This window comes from Drosophila arizonae, chromosome 2 (genome assembly GCF_054131065.1).
Source record: "Drosophila arizonae isolate 15081-1271.41 chromosome 2, UAZ_ARI_1.0, whole genome shotgun sequence".
NCBI classification, from domain to species: domain Eukaryota; kingdom Metazoa; phylum Arthropoda; class Insecta; order Diptera; family Drosophilidae; genus Drosophila; species Drosophila arizonae.
In genome coordinates, this window is record NC_142922.1 from 11,754,817 (window position 1) to 11,770,420 (window position 15,604).

At 35.1% G+C, this 15,604-nt stretch overlaps 1 protein-coding gene across 14 annotated transcripts in view; it reads right to left on the minus strand.

The window, feature by feature from the left end:
• Positions 1-15,604, minus strand: part of heph (polypyrimidine tract-binding protein 1 heph) — a 186,691-nt gene that overhangs the window by 167,242 nt on the left and 3,845 nt on the right. For 7 of the 14 annotated variants that reach the window (XM_089462139.1, XM_089462137.1, XM_089462136.1 and 4 more), the window contains exon 2: positions 9,959-10,715. The exons of the other annotated variants lie outside the window; for them this stretch is intronic. The gene's annotated coding sequence lies outside the window, so the exon portion shown is untranslated. The remainder of the gene's footprint in view (positions 1-9,958; positions 10,716-15,604) is intronic. 14 annotated transcript variants of the gene reach the window in all.

The following is a 15,604-nucleotide window of genomic DNA, read 5'->3' on the forward strand; positions in this document are numbered from 1 at the left end:
TACAGTTCAGTGGTCAGAATTACAGTTGTTCGTGTATGCAAAACAATTACTTGATGGTGCTGCTAAGTTGTTTATCCGCAGTCAGAAGGGTATAAATAACTGGGAAAAATTGAAAACAGCCTTGATCCGTGAATTCGAAGTAAAAGTCACATCGGCAGAAATCCACAGAAGGTTGAGAAAGAGACAGGTGAAGAAAGGTGAGACACTTCAAGAATATTTGTATGCCTTGATGGAAATAGCAAAGAATATTGATTTAGATGAGGAGAGTTTGATCGAGTATTTTGTTGAAGGGATACCAGATTCTCGGATAAATAAGACACTTTTGTACCAAGCTCGATCAATTAAACAGTTAAAAGTACAGATAGAGAGTTATCAGAAGTTCTGTAATTCAACGCCTAATACGTTCATAGCAAGAAATAAGGCAGTCAAAAGAGATTTTCCAGAAAAAAAAGCTGTAAAATGTTTTAAATGCGGAGCTGACTCGCATACCCTGAAAGATTGTCTTAAGAAAGAGTTCTGCTGTTTTAAATGCGGTAAGCCAGGACACCGTGCAGCACAATGCAAAGGTGAAATTGTAAATGAACCAAAGAAATCAGCAAATCTCGTTAATGAAAGCAATTCAATCGAAACGATGTCGAGTACATTCACGCCTTCTGGATTAGAACTGAAGAATATAGTTTGTGGTGCAGTGATTTGGCAAGGCTTAGTCGATACTGGAGCTGATCTGTGTCTTATGCAAAAGCGCGTATATCAGAAGTTAGGAATAAGAGAATTGTCTGGCCCTGGTAAATCTTTGAATGGTATAGGTGATGGTCAGATTTTGACATTTGGAAGCTGCGTAGTAGAAGTAAAAATAGACGATATAAAGATAAATATCGAATTTCATGTGGTACCAGACAAGGATATCGTTTTCGAGGCCATTCTTGGCCGAACAATTCTAAAGTGTGTCGATTTAGTAGTGACTGAAGGTGGAACCATATTAAAATCTAAAGTATCCGTTGAAAGTAGTTCTTGCTCAACAGCGCTAAGTGAGTTTAAGAACATGTGTATGCTTAGTTTGGATCAAGATGGTGAGACAATAGACTTAGAGTTGCCACACTTGACTAAATCACAACAAGAAGACGTGAGACGAATAGTAGATTCTTATCATCCGATAAAAAAGCCAAGCTCCCCGATTGAGATGAAAATTTTGTTAACTGACGATTTGCCGGTGTATCAACATCCGAGACGAATGGCGGAGTGCGATCAGGAGATCGTCGATAAACAAATAAAGGAGTGGTTAGCAGAGAAAATTATTAAGCCTAGTGTTTCCGAATATGCCTCTCCAATTGTCTTAGTTGCTAAGAAAAATGGTAAAAAGCGCTTATGCTGCGATTACCGAAAATTGAATGAGAAAGTGATTAGAGATAATTTTCCAATGCCGAATATGGAATGGGTGATAGATAAGTTGCAAGGAGCGTCGGTATTCACTACATTAGACTTGATTAATGGATTTTTCCATGTTCCAGTTGAACCAGGTTCGCAGAAGTACACTTCGTTTGTAACTCAGAAGGGGCAGTATGAATTTCTTTATGTACCTTTTGGAATTTCGAATTCCCCAGCAGTCTTTACTAGATTCATAATGTCAGTTATGAGCGAACTAATCCAGAATAATGAGGCCGTCGTTTACATGGATGATGTCATCATTCCGAGTGCTAATTTTGATGAGGGCCTGATGAAGCTCAAGAAGGTACTGAGTGTTGCAGAGAAAAGTGGTTTACGTATAAATTGGTCGAAGTGTCAGCTATTGCAAGAAAGAGTAAATTTTTTAGGATATATTATACAAAAGGGTACAATAAGTCCAAGTAAGGAGAAGACACAAGCTGTATCAAATTTTCCAGTGCCACAGAATAGGAAAGCTATCCAGCGATTTCTAGGGCTCACATCTTATTTTCGAAAATTTGTCGAAGGATATGCAGTAATAGCGAAGCCGCTAACTGATCTATTACGGAAGGATGTAGCCTTTAAATTTGAGGAATTAGAGCATATTGCATTTGAACAGTTAAAAGCAGCGTTGTCAAATGGGCCAGTGTTGAAATTGTACAATCCGAAGTTTGAAACTGAGATTCATACAGACGCAAGCAAGTATGGGTATGGGGGAGTATTATTACAAAGAGACCCCGAAGATTGTTTGTTTCATCCCGTCCAATACATGAGTCAGAAGACTAGTGAAGCCGAAGAAAAGTATGACTCTTACGAACTAGAAGTTTTAGCCGTCATGTGTGCTCTGAGGAAGTGGCGTGTGTATGTGCTAGGCATTAAGTTCAAGATTGTAACCGATTGTAATGCATTTACAATGACCATGAAAAAGAAAGATGTTCCTTTGCGAGTAGCTAGGTGGGCAATGTACTTACAAGATTTTGATTATAAAATTGAGCATCGTTCTGGATCAAAAATGCGTCATGTTGATGCGCTGAGTCGTGTATCATGTTACATGCTAAGTGATAGTTTACTGCATCGGTTAAAAGAAGCACAACTAAGAGATGAGTGGACTAAGATTATAAGAAGCATTGTGGAAAAACAAAGGTATGAAGACTTTTACATAGAAAATGGAATATTGTTTAAAGATCCAAACCGTAGACTAATTGTTGTTCCGGCACAGATGGAAGTCGAAATCATACAGATTGCACATAGGCAGGGACATTTTTCAGCCGCAAAAACTCAGGATCTAGTTGAAAGAGATTATTTCATTCCGAAATCAAAAGAGAAAATAGTCAGCATTGTTGAAAACTGCATAGAATGCATAATAATGAATACCAAAAGTGGAAAGAGAGAGGGGTTTTTGTACTCGATTGATAAAGGTGATAGACCGTTATGTACTTATCATATTGATCACGTCGGGCCAATGGAGTCGACTAACAAACGTTATAACCACATTCTGGTCGTGGTAGATGCTTTTTCAAAGTTTGTATGGCTATACCCAACTCGTAGTACAGGTGTTGACGAAGTTATTTCATGTTTAGAAAGGCAAGCTTCTGTGTTTGGAAACCCTGAGCGAATAGTATCAGATAGAGGAACGGCGTATACTTCGCACATCTTTAAAGATTATTGTCAAAAGCATAGAATTGTACACATGCAAATAGCTACCGGTGTACCTCGCGGGAATGGTCAGGTAGAAAGAATGCATAAGATAATCGTACCAATGCTTTCCAAGTTAAGTCACGATTGTCCTGGAGGTTGGTACAAGCATCTCGCGAGAGTCCAGCAAGTAATTAATAACACGGCACCAAGAAGCACTAAAGTGTCTCCTTTTAGAATCCTAACAGGCCTGGAGATGCGTTTGCCTGACGATCTCGAATTGAAGAAATTAATGGATCAAAGCTTAATCGATGAGTTAAATGATGAGCGATCTGAAGTACGGAACCGAGCTCGAGAAAATATACAGAAGTTACAGGAAGAAAACAAAAGAACTTACAATCTGAGGAGGAAGGCAGAAACTCAATACAATATTAATGATTTAGTAGCTATTAGACGCACCCAATATGGCACAGGTTTAAAATTGAAAGGGAAGTATTTAGGACCGTATAAGATACTAAAAAAGAAAGATCACGGCAGATATGAGGTGGAAAAGGTAGGAATCGGAGAAGGACCACGTAGAACAACAACAGTAGCGGAGTATATGAAAATGTGGGACTCCTTCGGGTCGAAGGACTTGTCAGGAGGGCCGAATGTGGGATTCGTAAAAATTGCAACACCCCTGGCAGATGAACCGCAGGGAATCGGAGTAAACGTTAGTTTTTGAACTAGATCAAGAGTCGTTCTTAGAAGAAGAAGAGTCGTTATGCAGTCGTCGACTAGGAGAGTCGTGAGGCAGCCGTCAAGCAGCTAAGACGTACAACAGAATCAAGTGTCGCTAAGTAAAAGTACCGAATAAGATAAAGAAGAACAGAAGTGAAATAGAGATCATAAGAAGTGAAAAGATCATGAACACGTACAATTAATTAAATAACCTAAGTGTAACTAAAATTAATCTCTATAATAAAATACAATATAATATAATATAATTTTGTAGACATTTGTTGTAAAACTCGTTAAAGTTTAAAGTTAAAAGGAAATCGTTAAATTGACTTTTAATTTACTCAATAAATGTAAAATCCTACATAAATATTATTCTTTTTAGCTACTTCTTAAATTTGATACACTTTTCGGTACTGGGAATATATAATTTTTGTAAATCTCTCTCTTTCTTTCTCTTCTCTTTTTTGTTTCGATTGTCAGCTTTCTTTCCATCTCTACTTCTTACTTCTTACTACTTTTGATTCGATTCTCTTTCTGGTACCGTATATTTATGGTCAATTCAGCTATCAACTCTTTCTCTCTCTCTCTCTCTCTCTCTGCCTCTGTGTCTCTCTAATATATGCATTCTTTCGATTGTCATCTCTCTCCCATTGTTTTTAGAACGATTAATATGCATACCCATACTTACTATGTAGACAATTTAACCATCTCTCTTCTTTCATGTGATTCCTAACTCTCTCTTCCTCCATAACTATCTATCTATACCTTTCTCTCTTTCTATTTATCTATCTATAGCTCGCTCCTTCTTTCTCACTCTACTCTCTTTTCTGTGTACTGATTTTGATAGTAGCATTTTTGAAAATCGCATAGAAGAGCAAATCTATCGACTGGTTTTTATAATATTTATTTAGCAACATCTCTCGTAGTCTAATTTTTGATAATTTAATCCGTTGCACTTTTCCCTCTATTCGAAACAACTACCTCTTTACTGCAGAATTACTCGAATGCTAACAAATTAACAAAAACACACACACATACAAACGTAAATATGTATATGTACGATTACAAACACCGTCGACTGACATCTTTTTGTTTGGCCAGTCTATGGCACAAGTAGAGTGCAACAAATAAACCAGAATGCATATTTGTAATGCTAGAGTGAACAGTGAAATTTCTTGGATGCTCTGCACTTGGCACTTGCCAAAAGAAAACACATGAAGAGGTAATACCGGGCCAGTACTTGACCAAAAAGCACTGCATTATGCAAAAAGTAACTTTAACTTAATTTAAAAGTGCCACTGAGTGGAGGAAGTCCAGGAAAATCTCTGAGCAACAACAACAACAACAACAGCAACACCAGCAACACCACCAGCACCACCACCAAAAACAACGACAACAACAACAAACAACCATGCCGACCGCATAAAGATTGAATGCACTGCACAAAAGAAACAAATTCCAGTCTCGTGCATCCGTCCGAAGAATGCACTCGGAAATGCTCAACATACAACAAAACGAAGAAGAAGAAGCAGAAACAAAAACACCAAGCCAAGCGCAAGTGGTGAAAATCCTCGGAAAATCCATGCGGCGACGGCCGCCAAAGACAAATGTGGGTCGCAAGCGCAAAGTGCAACAACTTGCACACACACACACACACGCACACAGACAGCTAGCCACAGAGGGGCGCCGTAGAGCGAGGTGTGGCAGCGACAGATGGCGAAAAGATGCAGCTGGGAGATATGGGCACTGGGCGTGCAGCAACAAGATACCGACGACGCGCCGTTGCCGCACGCGGCACGCGGTAAAAACAACAAGAAAACTAAACCATGTTGTTGTTGTTATTGTTTTAGTTTTGTTTTTGGTTGTTGGAATTGTTGTTGTTGGTGTTTTTGTTTTTTGGCACTTGCCCTTTAGCTGGAAAATGCAGAGCCAGCCTCTTACTCAGCGCCCTGTGACTCGTTCGCTTTCTCTTTCACTCGCTCTCGCTCTATTGCTGTCTGGAGTTTGGCATGGCTCTTGCATTGCTTAAGTGAAATTTAATGATATTTTTACAGGCCAACTTGGACCGGCAACAGGTGCTGCCACTGGCCAATTTTCTTTACTCTTCGCGTCTGCCTCTGCTGCTAATTTGTTAAATTGAAGTTCTGATTATATTGTCTTGCCAATGTATTTAAAAGGTGCTAGCTGGCAAAAAAAAAAAAAAATAATAATAATTAAATGCGATGAAAACTGTTTTGAATACTTATGGCCAAATGCTCATTTATAAAGCAGCAATTAGACGTCTGCGCGGGCGTTGCTAATGATTTGTGTTAGAAGGAAATACAAATGTATAGATACCCTATCCTCAGGCGAATGGAGCACTTTACTTCTTAAGTTTAATGATTATTGAACAATAAAACGAGGTATTAGCTTAAAATCCAATTTTAAGAATCTCTTAGTCCGATCACAACAACCGAATATGTTTGGCATGTAACTCTTTTAAAAGCTAAAACTATTTGGGAATTAAATATTCAAGGGCAATGAACCAAGTGATCAAACGCTAGACAACGAAATTACACACACAATAAAAAAAACTTAACTCCGATATTTGGTTAGCTAAAGCAGTCTGGTGTTAATGGCATTTAAATATAAAATAAATAATAAAATAAATAAATATTAAAATAAAATAAATAATAAAAAATAAAATAAAAAAATTAATAAATTAAATAAAAAATAAATAATAAAAAAAAAGTTTACAAAAAAATTAATATATAGGTAAATGAAAAAAAATAAAAATATATAAAAAAATAAAAATAAAAAATTAATTAATAAATAAAATGAAAATAAAAGCAAAACAAATTAAAAAGTCAAATTAAATAATTGAATTAAAATGAAGAGCAAAACATTTACAAAAATTTAGAAAAAGTAAAAAATAAATAAATAAATAAATAAATGTTACCCATCAAAAAATAGCTTTAAATATGTATCAAACAAAAGCAGCACCATTGAATTTTGTGAGGTCTGAATAGAAATATTTGTTGAAGTAAAACTCAGATTTGGAAACTTAGATTAATCGCTTTTATTATAGACAAATATTATAAGTTACGATGCAAAGATAACCGTCCTATTGAATATGTAAAAAAAAATATGTAAAAAATAGTTGAGCAGAACTGTATATATAAGATCAACAAAGACCGATCTAAAATATCTTCAGTAAGAGCATTTGACGGCCAGCGGATGAGCGGCACCCACGCGATTAAAGGCAATTGAAATAAATAGAAAAGCAAATGATCTAGCAGCTCATGCGACATTTGTAGAATGTAGTACTACAACATCCACAAATGAGTACATATGTATTGCATACATACTGCTGCACATATATTATACATAAATTCGGGACTGTCACATTTTAGTTACAATTTGAAATGTTTAATGTGCGAATGCACTTAAAACTGCTGCGCTGGCACCGTCTCTAAACGAGTCTACAGTTGGCCATTGAGCCAGCCGCAAACGCAGCACGCAACACGAACATTGTGACATAGGACTCATGTTCCGGGCAACTATACGATGGGTAGGCACTCCAGAGAGACTGGGAGTTTCAAGTGCTCACATAGACAACACATATGTACACATACACACACTTATACATGTGCACATTTAGTGTTGTTTGGGTCGTGCATATGTCGTCGGACAGAAATGCGAGTCGCGTGGGACCAACCAGTGCTTTGGCCCCTTCGCCCAAGTCCAAGCGGCAATGGGCCAAAACAAAAATTAAAAAAAATTAAAAAAAAAAAAAAAAAAAAAAAAAAAAAACAGCTGACCTGTCATTTGATGAACTGTGGAACCAAACAAGCGCTTATTTAAATAAGTCTTGCAATTGTTGTTCCACTGTTATTGTAGCTGTTCAACTCAGCTCAGTTCTATTTTTCCAGTGCGCGCTTGCGTCAGTTTTCGCAAGAAATCAACAGCAACACGCTGGCAAATAGACAACGCTAAATAAATATATAATTATGCATATTGTTTAGTTTAATTATGAAATCCAGGCGAGCGAGACAAAGGCTGCTCTTGCATTGGAAATAGAAACGAAACGAAACATAATGCCAAAGCATATGAATTCGTCATTTCATAGAAATGTAAATACAGCTGACAAAATTCGCTCTAAATATGGACTATATAAATTAGTAAAAGCTAAAAACGGAATCCATTTGGTTGTGCACTCGGCTATTTCCTTTTAAAATGTTGCTCGAGTAATGTTTAATTACAGAGCAGAAGCTCTAATGTTGGCATTATCTCTATAGATTTTTCTCTTTACGAAATCCTTGCTTTATTTTATATCTCACATTATCCACTCGACAAGTGAGTCAAGATCTCAGGAAAAACTCAATTGCAAATGCATTTCTCAACTCTATCAACTGCAACTGCAATTGACAACAGGTGTTGCCCGCCAAGATTGCCAAGCAAAGGTAAACATTTCGCCTTCCGCTGTCCATTCTATAATGATTACGATGGAGCGTGCTTGCGTTACGCTAAGTAAGTTTAGCCATTTCTTGGCATTCAGCAAAACGACGACAATGACAACCACTGAACCACAGCACCCTGAACCACACACGCGGGCGAACTTGGCTACAAAAATCTATTTAGCATGCAAAGGCGGTTGCCGACAGCGACTAAATAATGTCTGTGGATATGCAAACAAAAGGAAACTAAAGGAGTATGGACTGGCCACAAGGCACCCCGGCAGAGGCAATGTCTGAACACATATGGCAAAAGGCAATCAAAACAGGTCTTAAAATATGTGATATATGTGATATATCATTATCTAAAGATATCTATATCGCATACCGTAGATCGAATGTCGCAGACTAAATGCTTTTGCGGGATTTAGTTTCAAAGTTCTCTTAAACTCTTCAGGCTACGAAACAACTGTGTAACACAAATTAATTCTTTTAACTAGAACTGTGTTTTATACTGCTAAATTATATATTTATACTGATGGTTAAATTGACAGCTTTCATAGATTTATTTATTCCTATTTATAGTTTTATTTATATGTCTGCTTTTAAAACAACTAGGTTTTCTATCCCTAAAATTAAAGGGAAAAATGCATTTTAATTTCCATATATTTTATTATATTCCACTATTATATACAGACGAATAATATGAATCGTATTTACCGCAAAACTTTATCTGAATGTTAAAAACTTTGTACTTTCTGCATAAATGAAAGCGACAGTCGCATAGAATTTTAGTTAGAGGCAAATATTACATTCAAAAGGAATTTGAAAATAGCTGCAACTAAAGTTTTGTTAAATTAAAAACAAAATTGTAATACAAAAACTTTAATTAAAGCACTGACAAATATGCATTCGGTTGTGAAATATTTAATTATAGAAAAATAATGCATATTTCATATAGCATAATAAAATGCTCTTGTAAGATTCTGAATAGATTGTGAAACATTTAATTATAGAAAATGAATTCACTGGAAATATAACGTATAAAAAGTTAATGAAGTTATTATTAATGAGCTTTACTTTTCTTTGAAAGAAATAAGAATAAGATTATCAAGTAAGAGTGCTTTGTAGTCGAGAGACTGCTCGACGAGAATCTTCGAATCTGAACAGCAATTTATTTTATAATTTATATATAGTATATTATACAAAAAATCAGAGTTGAATAATCGATTATAATCGACAATAGCGAAAGGGATGAGCTATATATACTTTAGTTTAGGTTGCCTGTCTATGATTGTTGCGTAGATTTTCACTGAAACATCACGCGCTGATTTCCCCTTTTCAATGGATAATACAAATATCAACAATAAGGAATGAAATATTTTGCTTGAATATTAGGTTTTACAACTTTTTAATATCAACTGAAAAGGGCATATTAATCATAAATGACTGCACTGGGGCAGAGCTAGTATGTATGCATGTATGCATATATATGTATATTTGTATTTGACTTATTGTCAAAGTCAAATGCATGAATGAATTTATCACACATTTATATGAGCTGCGTGTTTGAGTGTGTTTGCTCTGGTCTCTCTGCGTTCGTGTGTGTGTGTGTGTAAGTGCGTGTATAAGCTAGAGATGACTTCAATTGATTGTTGCTTATATGGGGTATATGTGGTTTATTATCATCGGTTGCTAAAAGTTTATGAATAATATGAAATCAAGTTTTGGGTTTGCTGATTACTCACCCACTTTAGAGAAACCCACACATGTGAGCCGGCTTTGTTGGCTGGCGCGTTCGTCTAGCAGCGTTTGTCGATGAATGTTTTAGGTATTGTGTGTTGCTCCTACTTCTCTCTTTTTGATTTGGTTTTTGTTTTTGTTTTTGTTTTTGTTCATATATCGCGATAACAGAAAACTACTTTTAGTGTATAAAAGCAATTGGTAGTAATTGCGCCACATGCAAAAGAGTGCACCTAAACACACTCACACAAAATTAGGAAACAATAAACTTAACACAACATACACACACACTCTCACACGCACTCGCATAAATAAGAAAAAAAATATTTATTCAAAAACAACAACTAAAATCACACGCCACACAACAAGTTGAGTTTATTCTATAGATAGATATAGATATGCGGATTTGTATTTATATGTGGCGTCTATTTCCACCACAATTGGTATATTTATAGAGAACGCACAGTTCGGCGATAATTAAGAGCGAACTGACACTGAAAACGATTTCACTTCGAATAAACCAAATTTAATTGGCCGAGATGTTGAATTACTTTTGATCGAATTAATTGCAAACGGGGTTCTGCTGCTGCTTCTGCTGATGCTGCTGCTCATGGGTTTCCTTTTGCTTATTTTGCTTCTGATTATTATTTATAATTTATTTGGATTTTTACTTTTGTGTATATATTTTATGCGCTGTTGGCTTTTATATGGGGGGCTAAACACTGCACACGATACACGAACGTGATGTGAGGGGGCGGGCGCCTGTAAGAATCGAAAGAGAACAAAACAATTTCGATATATGAGACACCAAGTTTTTGTAAAAGGTTTTTGCTTTCATTATTATAAACAACAGTATTTCGGAAAAATTGGGGGAAATATATATTGGATATATTGAAAAATGTGGTAAGCAAAAGCGCAGATAAGCTCGGAAAGAGATAGATATAGAGAGGGGAGGAAAGACATGGGCACAGAGAGACAGAAAGAGAGAGAGAGTGAAAGAGAGAGATAGAGTGAAGAAAGAGGGAGTAAGCTAAGAGTAAGACAAACAGACATATACATGAAAAGATAAAGACAGAGCGAGAGAGAGAGAGACAAAGACAAGACAGAGATAGAGGTACATGTAAGGATTATATACAGCCAGCAATAGAGAAACAGTGAAAATGAGAAATATGGAGAGATTGAGAGAGATAGATATGAAGTAAGACTTTTTAAATATATTACAAAATATCAGTAGTCAATAAAAGTTATTAAGATTATAGTTTAAAGGACAGAAATCGCTTGAATGCAACAGATTTAGGTTCAACTAATTTTATATTTATGTACTGATAATGGTGTGTCTGTGTGTGTGTCGTAGAAGTGTGTGTTGCAGCGCAGGCGAATGCACATTTGATGGCTCGAGAAAGGGAGAGCATATATGCATCTCATATATATATATATATATATATATACAGTTTTAAAAGTGGAACCAATATTTTATTGTGAAAGTGTCATAAAAAATTGCTGTATCAATGTTTAGAAAACATTTCAAAATAACAAGCACAGCGATGGAATATGGTGTGGGAGAATGAAAGGCAGTTAGAAAGGGATACAAAGAGCAAGGTAGACAAAAAAAAAAGAGAAACAGGGAGAGGGGATGGAGAGCTAGAAAGTGTGAAACAAAAAAATAGAACAAAATTCACAGCACAACAAGCGCATAAAATAGAATAAATATATAAATATATAAACATATATATATAGTTTTTTTTGTGTTTATATATACACTTCATAGCTATTTGATTTAGTTTTACATATATATGTATATGTAAATACATGTGGGTAGGCAAATAGATGAGTTTGTGCGGGAGAGGATATGTATTTTATATTTATTAAATGCTATTTCATGTTTGTTTTTCTTTTTTTATTATTATTGTTTTTATGCAGTTTATTTGTTTGATCATCGCATTTAATTTGGTGGTTGTGTGGTTTACAGTTGAGCGTATAAACAGAACAATAGAGTCAAAGTGTGTGAAAGAGTTGGGTTCAATTGATACACACGAGTACACAATACAGAATAAGGTTGTTACAAAACATATATATATGGTTTATTTTGTATAGTTAATAAACCAATTGCTGGTAGTCAATTTGCATGGGATAATAGTAATAAATGATAAATTTTATATATGGATAGAGATATAGGTCTATACAATATTAATAAGTGCTAAATGCTTTAACATGCCACTCAAACATTTTTAATGAAGAGTAATTATTAAATATATGAAAAACAACATTTAACCATCATATAAATTAGAAGTGTATGTGACTTATAATAAATTTAAAAATATTGCTCGAAATTATAAGATGATTTACTATAAGTTAAGGGGAGAGAAAAAACTTTAACACAAACTCGAAAGAAAAACCAGCCTAGACTCATGTGATACGACTCTGCACCACTGAGAATCACTGAAGTTTAGGGCAATTTAGCTACGTCTTCAAGCACTGGGAAACCGGAGAAATGCAACCCCAATTACGCATTCAGATTATTCTGTATCTGCAGCCCCTTTTCGGGTTAGATTGAACAAATTGTGTGACGTTCACAGGCCAAACAAAGAAGAAGAAACATAAAAGTAGGTAAGCCCACTTATATATAAGCCCGAAACCAATATACCCTTTCAATAGAAATGTTAATATCTGAAATAGAAGCATATATATTTATAAATATAATATACTATATTTTGTTGAATATATTGAAAACACATTTTCTGGCTAAAATGATAAAAATAAACTTCCCAACAATTTTCCCAAGTCTATAAACAGAAAACACTTTTAGCGTGTCAATTAAAAAAACTAAACAGAAACATAAATATACCCCACATAAATATGCCCCGTATCAACAAGAGTATTAGAAACAGTTAGCCGGCATTTTCCGAACAGCTGTCGCATCGTTTTCTTATCAATCAAATACACACGCACACACACACACACACACACACACACACACACACGCACACAGAGGGAGTGAAATGAACAGAAATTCCTTGTGATATTTTAAAACCGAGGGGCTTATGTCTGACATTTACGTGCGTGGTGATAAAAGCAAAGCACCGCAATTCCAAATAGGTGAGAACGAAAGACCTCAACGCACTGACCAAACCAAAAGCAACAACAGTCTGTTTTGGGGGAGCCGACTTTGCACCTTTCCACCTTCGGCTAGCTGACTGAATGTGTATGATTATTATACAAATCAACGAAAACGTAACGCCACATATTTCTAGCCACAAATTGATGCCCAATATGACAGGCCACATCATCGGCTACACAGCAGCGGCAGCGAAAGAGACCGCAGCAGGACATGTCTCATTTGCATATTTCAACAGCTCAACAAATTGGCTCATCAACGAGCCCAAAAGCATTTAACGCTTTCCCAACCCACACTCACCCTCACCACCACCATCACCTCAATGCTTCTCTCTATCTCTTTGAGTGATCGATCATGTCAAATATCAATAAATATTTATGCAGACAGATGCTGGGCATGTGTGTGAATATTATTCACTATTCACTATGCTTTTTCAAAAATCCAACAGCGCGAACTGATTAGCTTTTATGTTTTACGACCGTTGCGTGAGGCCAACAAAAATAAACAGAAGACATCTAAAATCAATAAAATATATTTTTATTAAAGCTGCTTAAATTGAGAAACGAGAATAAAATTTATGATGATTGTAATCAAAGTTTAAGGCGGGTATTCGAATGAATTTTATACTCAGATTATAATTGTTTTAACGAACAAATTGTCATTTTCTCTTTCCGATTTTCATAGCTCTGCTATTGGTATGTAAATAAAATACTAAGAGCAGAATTAGATTAATAAATTTTATGCAAATAGACTATCTAAAATATTTTAAAGAAATTTAAATGAAGCAGAATTTTGTATTTCATAATGAACTAAAATCACAAATCCAATTTTTGGTCTTCTTTTTTTATTTTTTATCTGCAATATGTCTTACACTAATCAAAAAGCAAATGTATCTCTGTTTAAAGCACTAATAGCATAACTAAATAAAATCGGAATCCCTCAATAACTATAATTAACAACAAATTATTATTTTAAATTTTTTTTGTACATACTATAATTATATATATAAATATTTATAATTATAATAATTTTTATAAAATTATTTTTTTTTTTTTTTTTAAGAGATTTTTTGTTAATTCAATTTATGAATCCGAGATTGAAAGGGTTAGCAATGTTATATTTTTGCTTTTATAATGTTATATATTATTTATATATAATACAATTACTAATAGTAAAAGTAATCGATGACTTGAAAAAAGCCTGAATAAATTGGGCTTATTCTATAAGATAGAACTCTAATTGATTCTGAGAACGCTGTTCTCATAGATATGGCAACACGGAGAAACAGCAAGTAATAGGCAATGATCGAGAATATACATGTATGTATCATATATAAGTATCGCATACCCTTAAAAGGTGGCGCCTGAGTGACTTTTAAAAACCGCAGATAGTTCCAAGAAAAATATTTACACAATTTCAAATTAAGGAAATGTAATAATAAATTATATAAGCCTGACTTTGCAATAGTGTGATATTTTCTAGATGTTTAGCAACTTGGTAACAAGCTTAGGTGATGTTCTATAATATATATGTAAACATTGCATAATGTATTTCTTTCCGTCTCTTTGTGGGTCTGTTTCTTTGCCCGTTTCTCAAATCTCATTAAATTTGATGGTAAAACCGGTTTGCAATTGGCTGCCTACCAAGAGCAAGGGCAATTTATTTCAGGCATTAGAGCCAAAGAGTAAAAAAAGAAACAAAATTATACATACATATAGAAGAAAAAAAAGAAACGACCTAACACATTAATCATTTCCGAAATGAACGAAAATCACTACGCAACGAAATTTGCTTGAATTTATGTATCTGTATCTCCATCTATTTATCTATAAGTTACGCATGTGCGTTAGTTAATTTGTATGGATGCGCTAATTAACCGAAGCCCAAGACTTACGCACTTGCTCTAGAGTTTCACTTCCCAGTCATGGGCAACAGACTGTGGCCGGGCGACAGTCGTAACGCATCAAAGCTCAAAGAAACTACATACAAGCTAAGAAAACATAAGCGCAGTCAACAATCACAAGATATTTAAACAGATACACACACACACACACACAGAGACATAATTACTGTATATACGTATAGAGTAGAGCCCCGAGACCCGAAATTTGTACCCAAGGTCAAATTTCGAAACTGGGCATTCAACTTGATAATTTATTAAACGCGTTCGTTCGTGTAGAACTTGAGAGAGGGGTAAGTCGAGCGCTTGCCGTCGCGCAAGCGTATTTCACACAGAACTTTTGTGCAGATACAGATACAATCTGTATACCCTGTAAAAATGCCAAAGGGTACATTTTGGAGAGATATTGAGTTTATATAAATTTGTAATTTTATTTTTTATTTTTTGTATTCATTCCATTAAAGAACTTTAAACACAAGTATTACTGGCATTTAAATTATATTCAAAATCGTTGAGAACTTCGCACACATTTTGCAACTGACGAAACTAGCGAGACTTTAGCATATAGTTAGCCTACATAACAGTTATGTACAGGGTATGGGCTAGCTGATAACTTTATCAACGCATTATGCATAT